The sequence below is a fragment of the Lissotriton vulgaris genome, chromosome 8 (assembly GCF_964263255.1).
Source record: "Lissotriton vulgaris chromosome 8, aLisVul1.2, whole genome shotgun sequence".
NCBI classification, from domain to species: domain Eukaryota; kingdom Metazoa; phylum Chordata; class Amphibia; order Caudata; family Salamandridae; genus Lissotriton; species Lissotriton vulgaris.
The window spans coordinates 1174038926-1174050936 of record NC_141696.1 but is presented as its reverse complement, the minus strand read 5'-3'; the positions used below and the strand labels follow the sequence as shown (position 1 = coordinate 1174050936).

Genomic DNA, 12011 nt, shown 5'->3' with positions numbered 1-12011 from the left:
TCTTGAGCGCGCCCAAGGCAAGCCCGTCTGCGCCCGTCCGACGCCAGACGCTAGACCCCCTGGCTGTCGGACTGCTCAGATGCTCCATTACTCCGGCGAGGACCTGCTAGCTCTACGCACTCGGACCCCCTGCGCAACCATCTCTGGCGCCTAGTTACCGTATGTATTAGGTGCGATAAATGTGGGTTTCAGACCACTGAAGATGCTCGTTCTCCCCCGATATACTCAAGCCTACGAACTTAAATGAATTTAGTCTGAACTGCAGGTCTTTGGTCAAACATCAGGAGGATATACTGGAGCTACTCATGGATAGGTCCCCTGACCTGCTTTTCCTCAAGGAGACGTGGCTCACCAGTGATTCTACCACCATTCCAGCCCTGGCTCTCCCACCGGGCTACTTTATGTGCACCCAGAATAGACCTAATGGCAGGGGGGGTGGGCTAGCTGTTATAGCCAAATCCTCTTTCCTCTGTACTCTCTCCCCTGTTACATTACCCGAGTGCGAGAGCACACTATTTAAGATCAAGTTATCTGACCACTTTACCCTCATTGGCCTCCTAATCTACCGTCCCCCCAGGCCGGCAAGGACCTTTCAGGAAGCCCTGCCTCAGACTGTCTCCACCCTTGCCCTGCAGACACCCAATTTCAGTATATTGGGAGACAAAGTCTGCACTTAGAGCAACTTGACTCCCATGGCATCGCTAACTTTCTTGGGGACTTGGAAGCCTGCCAGCTATTTCAGCTGGTCAGGGGCCCATCGCATCTGGCTGGTCACCTACTTGACCCTGTGTTATCTAACATCGAGGGAATTAGAGCTTACGATCCCCTTCCCCTCACCTGGTCAGATCACTTCCTCATACACATATGCATTAATACTATAGCAACTAGTCGCCAGAATCCCTCCCCCCCTCTGGAGGCGCCCATGGCAGAAACTGGACGCCCCCAGCCTCGAGTCCAGCCTAAATACTTCCCGTCCCGATTGGCCTAGCAATCTGGAGGAAGCAGACACTGCATTTAGGGGATGGATTAATAACTCCCTTGATCACCAGATTCCTAAAAAAAAGTCTCGCCCAAACGTGAACAGACTCACTCATGGTACACTGTAGCGCTAGCAACTAAAACAAAGAACTGTAAGACCCTTGAACATGCCTGGAGACGCTCTTATGACCCCTCAGCAAAAATTAACTACAGGGCAGCCACGAAAGCATATCATAAACTTATACAAAAAACGAAGGCTGCATTCTATACTAATCTGATTAATACCAGTCATAATCCTTCCAGAACCATCTTTTCACTGGTAAAAGATATGACCAAAATCTCTGAGGGTACCCTCAACACTATCACCTCTAACACACAATCTGAAGAACTGGCCCAGTTTTTTATTAACAAAGTTCAAGAAATCTATACGTTATTGGACGCTAGAAGGCCCACCCCGACATCTGGTCAATTGACCTACTCACCTGACTACCTCCCACTCTTCCAAAACCTGCCCCTAATTACTCATTTAGATCTTGAGTTTCTGACTACTAAGGTGAAGTCTGGGTCCCCTGATGATCCTGTCAAACCTGATACCTTTCGACTTCTACGGGATCCCATCTTAATTGAGGGACGGGAACTGATCAATAGATTTCTTTTGTCATCCACCATCCCCAAGTCATGGACACATGCCAAAGTTATCCCCCCTGCTTAAAAAGCCGACCTTGGACCCCTCCCGCCCGGAGAACTTTAGACCCATCTCCCTCCTGCCCTACCTGGCAAAGGTGATGGAAGCCCATGTGAACTCCATCCTGACCAGCCACCTAGAAACTAACGGGATCCTGGACGAGTCGCAAAATGGCTTTCGATCAAATCATAGCACGGAGTCAGCCCTACTGGCAGTCACGGAACAACTGAGGGCCTCACAAGATCTGGGGACACCTCAGCTCTCATAATGCTTGATTTGAGCGCAGCGTTTGACACGGTCTCCCACGAGTCTTTGCTCAAACGTCTTGGTGAGATCGGAGTCAGAGACGGGGCACTCGCCTGGTTTGCTTCATTTCTATCGGACCGCTCCTTCCAGGTTCACGCCCCTCCCTACTCATCCAGCAGGCTCCCTGTCAACTGCGGGGTCCCGCAGGGCTCCGCCCTCAGCCCCACGCTGTTTAACGTGTACGCCCGCCCCCTGGCCCTTTTGGCCAGGGAACGTAAGATCAAAATGATCTCTTATGCGGACGACACGCAGCTTATCTTCACGTTCCCCAATGACACCTCGCCTGACCAGGCCAAATTTCAGGAAGACTGTTAGACCTGTCTGCCTTTGGGTAGTCCCTCCTATTTATTATTTATTTTTGTCCCCTTTTTTCCCCTCATACCCTTTTTAACTTTTTGTGTCCACTGGATTATTTTTACGGTGTTGTCCTAGGGGTTAAGTGCTCTTTGCCCTCATGGTCCTTTTTCTTGAGGCCTAGGTGACTTTCCTGACTAAAAACTAGAGGGTACCTAAAATGGTGGCCATTAACTGCCATAACTGCCAACCTCTGAGGAAGCCCCATAGGGTAGCATAGAGACCTTCCAGAATCTTCTGGACCCTACTGGACCCTGTGTGGTCAGTCTATAAAAGGACAGGGGCAAGGTAGCCATTTATTGTAGTCCAGAGAGCTTGAGGAGTGAGGCAGTGGTGAGGGGAGGTGGACGTGCAAGAAGTAGTTAGTTTATCAGAGAGATAGACAGCCTCTTCGTGAGGACGTTTCCCCTCTAGCCCCTGACCAAACCCTCTTGTTGGATCTCGTCATCTGAGGGAATCGGCTCGGTAACTACAGTTGGCCCCCTTGAGACCCTCTGGCCCCTGCTTTCCTAGATCCTAGCTGCTGACCGGGGAAAACCCCCCCCTCTAGTCCACCTTACCGGTTTCCCAGAGGAGAAGACCGGAGCAAGTTGAAACACCCTGCGCCGCCCGAGGAGTCTCTGGAGCGGAGGCGAGTGTCTGTGGAGGTGGTGCCGGGCTGGGCGCATGAGTGAAGGAGCGCTGATCCCCGCACAGGCCTAGAAGTGCGGCCGACAGTGGTGTGGAGCGAAGGAGCGCTGATCTCCGCGCAGGCCCAGGAGCGGTGAGCGATTGACAGCGCGAGTGAGGCGGTGCTTTGCCGAGACACTGCTCTCCCGCGCCTGTGCAGTGGCGCGAACGTCGAGGAAGCGGCAAAAACAGCGCGAGTGACTGGATCACTGGCAGCCCCAGACCGGCCTCCCCTCGGTGCTGGCTTGAGTGCGCTGGTCCTGGTTCCCATGAGAGGAGCCGCCGGGTGAGGAGAGCTGGAGGACTGTTCCCGCACCTTGCTCAGATCAGCCCCAAGTAAGGTGGAGGAAAGGGGGGAGATTGTTGAATGACTGGGAGATCAGCCGTGAGGCCAGAAAGGAGTTCTCTCACGCCCCCTGATACCGGGGATAACTAAAGGAGCTCTCTCACGCCCCCTGATTCTAGGGATAACTATAAGGCTAGCCCTGACAAAGTGGAGAAAGATCGTGTTTGGAAGTCATCAGGGTTAAAAGTACAGAAGAATACGTGTAGCAGGGAGACACCACAGTGCTGGAGAAGAGAATTGAGCTACTGTGGCTAATAAAGATGGGGGTTGAGGTCTGATGTGGAATTCTCTTGCATAGGTGGAAGGGGAGGAAAATCTATGACTTCACCTTGTACTAATACATGAGCAAGCTATAAAGGAGGTGATTGTAGCATTGCACCTGACAACTGAAATCCTGGGGTTACTCACCTGTTGTGGGGAAGGTGTCACACGGTGGTTATCAAGGTAACATTCCAGGGTCCTATTGCCTGGTTATTCCCATGGTGTTAGACTGGAGTGGGTTAAGAATTAATGATTGAAACTGTTCTTTTATGTAACCAGAAAACCTCTTCTTGTGTGGGCAATCCATTGATGTAGGAGGTGCTAATTCGGAGCGTTAAGACAGTGCTTCCTAGGTAAACTCTCTGTAAAAATTCGACAGGCTAAAAGGCTACTGATCTGAGTTCTGCTGTTGTTGCAGGATATGTGTGGGGAGGACGGGTCAAAATGTACAGTGTATTAAATTGTTGAATTACAGAGGAGAGAGAAAAGCTAACAAAGTATTTTTATAAAACAGCTCATATTTTTCCAAATTGGTGTAGCGTCCTTATTTTTGAGTGGTTGGATGTTTTGTTACTGAAGGGTGTGACGCAAACCTAGCACATGTTCCTTGGAGTTAGGCCTTCCCACTTAGTGCCAAGCTACCCTATGTGACTTGGGTGTTCCCTAGGTCCAACATAATTGGTGTCTAGCGGTGGGATCCGAACTGTGTTTGCGTATACTCTGAAGTAACAAAGCATACCCCAAAGGCCTACACCTGGAGTTTTCTCCTGGCGGACTTCCCAATTTCTACTTTTGCTTTTTCTAAATTCATTCCTGGTGGTGGGTGGAGGTAGCTTCAAATTGCCCCTTGTGAATCTATTCTTTTTGTGTGCTTGTCCCTACATTGCTCTTTAGCAAAATGGAATTTGCTCTGGAAGAACTGGAAACTTATTCTGCAGCCCAGCTTAGGGACTTTTGTCAAAAGATGGGAGTGTTTTTTAAGCGTGGTGCCAAGAAGGGGGAGCTCCAGACCAGTTTAAGGGCTTGGGTGGCAGCACATGGAGAAGGGAAAGAGGAGGAAGAGGGGACGGACCGGGACACAGTCATAGGGGTAGAGGGATTGTTCCATCCTGAGATGGGAAACCTACTTCCAGGACCGATGACCTACTCAAGGAGGGGCAGTAGTGTCTCCGGAGGAAGCTTGACCGAAGCTGAACCAACAGACAGGAGGGAGAAAAGGCAGCTGAAGTGGGAGTTAGCCAGGTTAGAACAGGAGAGGGAGGAACAGAGGATGGCTCATGAGCTTAAACTAAGAGAGCTAGAACTCAAGGCCCTACAATTAGGACCCTCCAACTCTCCGAATGGTGGCAGCGAAACAAGAGAACCAACCAGGGAGTCCAGACCCTACCTACCTAAAGACATAGTTGCCAGCTATAGCCAAGGGGATGACATTGCCAAGTGGCTGGCTGCCTATGAGGTCTCCTTAAGAGCCCATGGGATCCAGGAGAAACACTGGGGGGTGGGTTATACAAGTACATGCCTCCTACTGGTCGGGACACCTTGTTGGCCCTGGAACAGGAGGAGCAGACCCACTACCCCACCATGAAGGCAGCGTTAATCAAAAAGTTTGGGCTAACCCCGGAAAAGTATCGCCAAAAGTTCAGGGGGAGCCACAAATTAAGCACCCAAAACTGGGTGGATTTCCTGGACTATGCGAGGAAGGCATTGGAGGGCTGGGTACAGGGCAGCGAGGTGAAGGACTATGAGGGGTTATATGACCTTTTTCCTAAAGAGCATCTACTCGAGAAATGTTTTCCCGAGCTGCACCAACACCTGGTGGACAGCAAGCTGACCAACCCCCGGAAGCTTGCAGAGGAGGCGGACACCTGGGCAAGTACCCGGGTGTCCTCAAAGGGGACTAAAGGGGATTCCCAAAGGGCCGGACAGGGCGCCCCTCAGAAGAAGGAGGAGGGAGATAAAAAGCGGGAGTTCTCTAAAGGTCCCCAAAACAGTTTCCAGGGAAAGGGAACAGGTTTCACCCCTAAGGCTAACCCGCCCAGAAACCCTCATCCTGGCCAGAGCCAGCAGCCAAGGGTTGTCCACTGCTTCGAGTGTGGTGGTGTTGGACATTATAAGGGAGATGTCAAATGCCCAAAGAGACCACCCCCTCCCACCGGAGGAAAAGCCCCGGGAGTAGCTAGTGTAGCGCTCGGGGAGGAGTTGCCCTTAGATAAGGGGGGTGAGTGGGCGGGTGTCACCTTAGTGTCCCTGGGAGATCGGGAGATGGTTCCTAAGATCCAGGTGCCCCCAAATACTACCAAGTATGGGCAATGGATCACCATCAATGGCCAGAGAGGGGAGGCTCTGAGAGATACAGGAGCCAGTATGACTATGGTAAGGAGTCAACTGGTGTCTCCAGAGCAGGTGATTCCCAATGTACTCCACCCTGCCGCGATGGCTGACGGCAGAATGGGCCACTACCCTGTGGCCAAGGTTCCCTTTGAGTGGGAAGGGGTTGCAGGTTCACTTCGAGTTGCCGTAAGCCCTGCCGTGCCAGTCGATTGCCTGCAGGGGAATGACATGGAGTGCAATGCTTGGAGAGAGGTGGAATACCGGACTCATTCGGAGATGCTGGGTACACCTGACTGGGCCTGTGTAAGCACAAGGTCTGCGACTGCCCGGAGGGGGAGTTCGCCCGGGTTGGAGCCTGGAACAATGGCCCAGCCCGCTGCCAAAAAGGGACAGACCCGAAGACAGGAGAAGCCTGCTTGGGCTTCCACGCCCCATGTGACAGATCGGCCACCTGCGGTGGTGAGCCAGGAGTCCGTGGAGGGGGAAGTAGTCTCCCTAGAGGACCTACCCATCCCTGCTGAGTGGCATGTGGAGGGAGGGCCTACCAGGGAGGAGTTCTGTAAGGGCCAGAAGGAGTGCCCTACCCTTGAGGGACTGAGGCGACAGGCCGAAGCCCAGGCAGCAGGGAACGTTGCAGGACGCTACCACATTTACTGGGAGGACGGACTCCTCTACAGTGAACCTAAGGTACCTTTACCCGGTTCATCAAGGGCCTTGGTAGTCCCGCAACGATACTGAGCCTTTCTGTTAGAATTGGCTCATGAAATACCCTTGGCAGGACACTTAGGTCAGGACAAGACCTTTGCTCGGCTTGTCCCCCACTTTTACTGGCCTCAGATGAAAGTGGCGTCTGACACCTACTGTCGGACATGTGTATCCTGTCAAGCCAGTGGGAAAACAGGGGTGAAGCTGAAAGCTCCCCTGGAACAACCACTACCTGTCGTTAGCACCCCCTTTGAAAGGGTGGGCATCGACATTGTGGGGCCATTGGATCCATCAACTACAGCTGGTCACAGGTTTATCCTGGTTCTGGTGGATCACGCCACGCGGTACGCCACGAGGTACCCAGAGGCAATTCCTCTGAGGACTGTTACTGCAACTGTAGTGGCTAGGGCCCTGATGGGGATCTTCACCCGAGTGGGTTTCCCCAGGGAAGTTGTGTCCGACAAGGGGACCAACTTCATGTCAGCATATATGCGGGCAATGTGGAAGGAGTGTGGAGTGACCTACCGGTTCACCACTCCCTATCACCCCCAGTCAAATGGGCTGGTAGAAAGGTTCAACAAGACCTTGAAAGGCATGATCAGAAGTCTGCCTGAGAGCCTGCGGAGGAAATGGGACGTCCTCCTACCCTGTTTGCTATTCTCCTACAGGGAAGTGCCGCAGAAGGGAGTGGGCTTCAGCCCCTTTGAGCTTCTGTATGGGCATCCTGTACGTGGACCTCTCAGCCTGGTGAAGGATGGATGGGAAAAGTCTCCCAGAAAGCCTCCCCAGGATGTGGTGAGCTACATGCTGGCCTTCCGGAGCCAAATGGAAAAGTTGTGGAAGCAAGCTTCTGACAACTTGGAAGCCAGCCAAGCAGTAATGAAGGAGTGGTATGACCACAACGCTCACCCGGTGGAGTTGGAGCCTGGCCAGAAAGTGTGGGTGATGGAGCCTAGAGAGCTAAGTGCCCTCCAGGATCGCTGGACAGGCCCCTTTGAGGTGTTAGAGAAGAAGGGTAAGGCCACATACCTGGTGGATCTTAAGACCCCTCGACAGCCCCTACGGGTGCTGCATGCTAATCGCCTCAAACCCCACCATGAGAGGCCCGAGGTCATCTTGATGATGGTGACTGATGGAGGAGAGGAAGCGGAAAGCGAGCCTCTCCCGGACTTGTTTTCGTCTCAGGAAAAGGATGGGTCGGTGGAGGGAGTGATTCTCTCCCCATCCCTAACTCCTGAACAGCGGGAGGACTGCCGCCAGATACTGGAGCAGTACTCTACGTTGTTCTCCCTTGTCCCGGGAAGGACCCACCTGTGTACCCATGATGTGGACACAGGAGATAGCCCACCAGTGAAGTCAAAGACCTACCGGCTGTCAGACAAGGTGAAGGCCAGCATCCACAGTGAGGTTACCAAGATGCTGGAGCTAGGAATTATTGAACCTTCCAGTAGCCCCTGGTCCAGTCCGGTGTTCTAGTGCCAAAAGCAGCTCCACCAGGCACCACTCCAGAACTGAGGTTCTGTGTGGATTACCGGGGACTGAACTCAGTTACCAAAACTGATGCTCTTCCGATCCCTAGGGCGGATGAATTGATTGACCGGCTGGGAGCTGCCCAATACTTGAGTACCTTTGACCTCACTTCAGGGTACTGGCAGATCTCCCTTACAGATGGAGCAAAAGAAAGTTCAGCTTTCTCCACACCTGAGGGACACTTCCAGTTCTGCGTGATGCCCTTTGGGCTCAAGAACGCCCCTGCCACTTTTCAGCGGCTGGTGAATCAGGTCCTCTCCGGAATGGAGGGTTTCTCCGCTGCTTACCTGGATGACATTGCTGTCTTCAGCAGCAGTTGGGAGGACCATTTGCAACATTTGCAAGCAGTTCTCAAGGCCCTGAAACAAGCTGGCTTGACAATCAAGGCCAGCAAATGTCAGATTGGGCAGGGGTCGGTTGTGTACCTAGGTCACTTGGTGGGTAGGGGAACAGTGCAGCCCCTCCAGGCAAAGATTGAGGCAATCATGGCCTGGAAACCCCCAAGACCCAGACTGAGATCCGAGCTTTCCTGGGCCTCACAGGTTACTACCGTCACTTTGTGAAGGGGTATGGCACTATTGTAGCGCCCCTCACAGAGCTCACATCCAAGAAACAACCTCGACGGGTAGTTTGGACAGAGGCTTGTCAGCAAGCCTTTGAAAAATTGAAGCAGGCAATGTGTGCAGCACCGGTCCTGAGGGCCCCAGACTTCTCCAAGGAGTTCATTGTCCAGACCGGCGCATCAGAACATAGCATTGGGGCAGTGTTATCGCAACTCAATGAAGAGGGTCTGGATCAGCCTGTAGTCTTCCTGTCCAGGAGACTGCTTCCCCGGGAACAGAAGTGGAGGGCAATTGAGAGGGAAGCTTTTGCGGTGGTGTGGGCTCTGAAGAAGTTGCGGCCATACCTGTTTGGCTCGCACTTCCTGGTTCAGACTGACCACCGATCCCTTTGTTGGCTGATGCAAATGAAGGGGGAAAATCCCAAGTTGTTGAGATGGTCCATCTCCCTACTGGGAATGGACTTCCGGGTGGAACATCGGCCTGGAGTGGACCACGCCAATGCAGACGGTCTCTCTAGGTATTTCCGCCTTAGTGATGAGGACTCCCAAGGGGTTGGGTAGCTCTCCCCACTTTCAGCTGGGGGGGACGCGTGTTAGACCTGTCTGCCTTTGGGTAGTCCCTCCTATTTATTATTTATTTTTGTCCCCTTTTTGCCCCTCATACCCTTTTTAACTTTTTGTGTCCACTGGATTATTTTTACGGTGTTGTCCTAGGGGTTAGGTGCTCTTTGCCCTCATGGTCCTTTTTCTTGAGGCCTAGGTGACTTTCCTGACTAAAAACTAGAGGGTACCTAAAACGGTGGCCATTAACTGCCATAACTGCCAACCTCTGAGGAAGCCCCATAGGGTAGCATAGAGACCTTCCAGAATCTTCTGGACCCTACTGGACCCTGTGTGGTCAGTCTATAAAAGGACAGGGGCAAGGTAGCCATTTTGTGTAGTCCAGAGAGCTTGAGGAGTGAGGCAGTGGTGAGGGGAGGTGGACGCACAAGAAGTAGTTAGTTTATCAGAGAGATAGACAGCCTCTTCGCGAGGACGTTTCCCCCCTAGCCCCTGACCAAACCCTCTTGTTGGATCTCGTCATCTGAGGGAATCGGCTCGGTAACTACAGTTGGCCCCCTTGAGACCCTCTGGCCCCTGCTTTCCTAGATCCTAGCCCCTGACCAGGGAAAAACTCCCCCTCTAGTCCGCCTTTCCGGTTTCCCAGAGGAGAAGACCGGAGCAAGTTGAAACGCCCTGCGCCGCCCGAGGAGTCTCTGGAGCGGAGGCGAGTGTCTGCGGCGGTGGTGCCGGGCTGGGCGCATGAGTGAAGGAGCGCTGATCCCCGCGCAGGCCCAGAAGTGCGGCCGACAGTGGTGTGGAGCGAAGGAGCGCTGATCTCCGCGCAGGCCCAGGAGCGGTGAGCGATCGACAGCGCGAGTGAGGCGGCGTTTGCCGAGACACTGCTCTCCCGCGCCTGTGCAGTGGCGCGAACGTCGAGGAAGCGGCGAAAACAGCGCGAGTGACTGGATCACTGGCAGCCCCAGACTGGCCTCCCCTCGGTGCTGGCTTGAGTGCGCTGGTCCTGGTTCCCATGAGAGGAGCCGCCGGGTGAGGAGAGCTGGAGGACTGTTCCCGCACCTTGCTCAGATCAGCCCCAAGTAAGGTGGAGGAAAGGGGGGGAGATTGTTGAATGACTGGGAGATCAGCCGTGAGGCCAGAAAGGAGTTCTCTCACGCCCCCTGATACCGGGGATAACTAAAGGTGCTCTCTCACGCCCCCTGATTCTAGGGATAACTATAAGGCTAGCCCTGACAAAGTGGAGAAAGATCGTGTTTGGAAGTCATCAGGGTTAAAAGTACAGAGGAATAAGTGTAGCAGGGAGACACCACAGTGCTGGAGAAGAGAATTGAGCTACTGTGGCTAATAAAGATGGGGGTTGAGGTCTGATGTGGAATTCTCTTGCAGAGGTGGAAGGGGAGGAAAATCTGTGACTTCACCTTGTACTAATACATGAGCAAGCTATAAAGGAGGTGGTTGTAGCATTGCACCTGACAACTGAAATCCTGGGGTTACTCACCTGTTGTGGTGAAGGTGTCACACGGTGGTTATCAAGGTAACATTCCAGGGTCCTATTGCCTGGTTATTCCCATGGTGTTAGACTGGAGTGGGTTAAGAATTAATGATTGAAACTGTTCTTTTATGTAACCAGAAAACCTCTTCTTGTGTGGGCAATCCATTGATGTAGGAGGTGCTAATTCTGAGCGTTAAGACAGTGCTTCCTAGGTAAACTCTCTGTAAAAAGTAGACAGGCTAAAAGGCTACTGAACTGAGTTCTGCTGTTGTTGCAGGATATGTGTGGGGAGGACGGGTCAAAATGTACAGTGTATTAAATTGTTGAATTACAGAGGAGAGAGAAAAGCTAACAAAGTATTTTTATAAAACAGCTCATATTTTTCCAAATTGGTGTAGTGTCCTTATTTTTGAGTGGTTGGATGTTTTGTTACTGAAGTGTGTGACGCAAACTTAGCACATGTTCCTTGCAGTTAGGCCTTCCCACTTAGTGCCAAGCTACCCTATGTGACTTGGGTGTTCCCTAGGTCCAACATAACGTAATGACCATCTCAAACTGGATGTCCGACAATTATCTCTAGCTTAATTCCTCCAAAACTGAGGTGCTCCTGTTGGGACGCAACGCACAGAAATGGGGCCACCAGTGGTGGCCCCCGGCTATGGGTCCCCCCCCTAAACCAAAGAAGGTTGTAAAGAATCTGGGTGTCCTAATGGACAGCGCACTCTCTTTTGAGTCGCATGCAAAGAAGGTTGCTGGCACCTGTTTCGGCCACCTACGCTTCATCAAACCTATATTGGGCTTATTCGAGCCTCCCACCCGGCAAGTTATAGTCCAATCCCTGGTCTTATCCCACCTAGACTATTGTAATGGACTACTGCTGGGTACTAAACAAGTCAGTCGTCAAAAGACTGCAGAGGGCTCAGAATGCTGCCGCTCGCACTCTTTTTGCCCTACCCAAACATAGCCACACCTCTCATTCTCTCAATCGACTTCACTCTTTGCCAGTGAAACAGAGAATTGAATTCAAGTCTCTCTGTTTAACTCATAAAATTCTAAACAGCCAGGGCCCTCAAATACTGCAAGGACTCTGCACCCCCTATACTCCCACCCGGGCCTTGCGCTCTGCCGACCGCCATCTAGCCTGCACCATTAGGGTTCGCAGGAGCATAGCGGGTGGCCGCTCTTTCAGGTCTCTGGCCCCTGCTCTCTGGAACTCCATCCCCATTGAAGC

At 52.5% G+C, this 12011-nt stretch overlaps 1 protein-coding gene across 1 annotated transcript in view; it reads right to left on the bottom strand.

Annotated features, from left to right (window-relative positions):
• The window catches only part of NEK5 (NIMA related kinase 5), a 416861-nt gene that overhangs the window by 253016 nt on the left and 151834 nt on the right, over positions 1 to 12011 (bottom strand). The window lies entirely within an intron of this gene.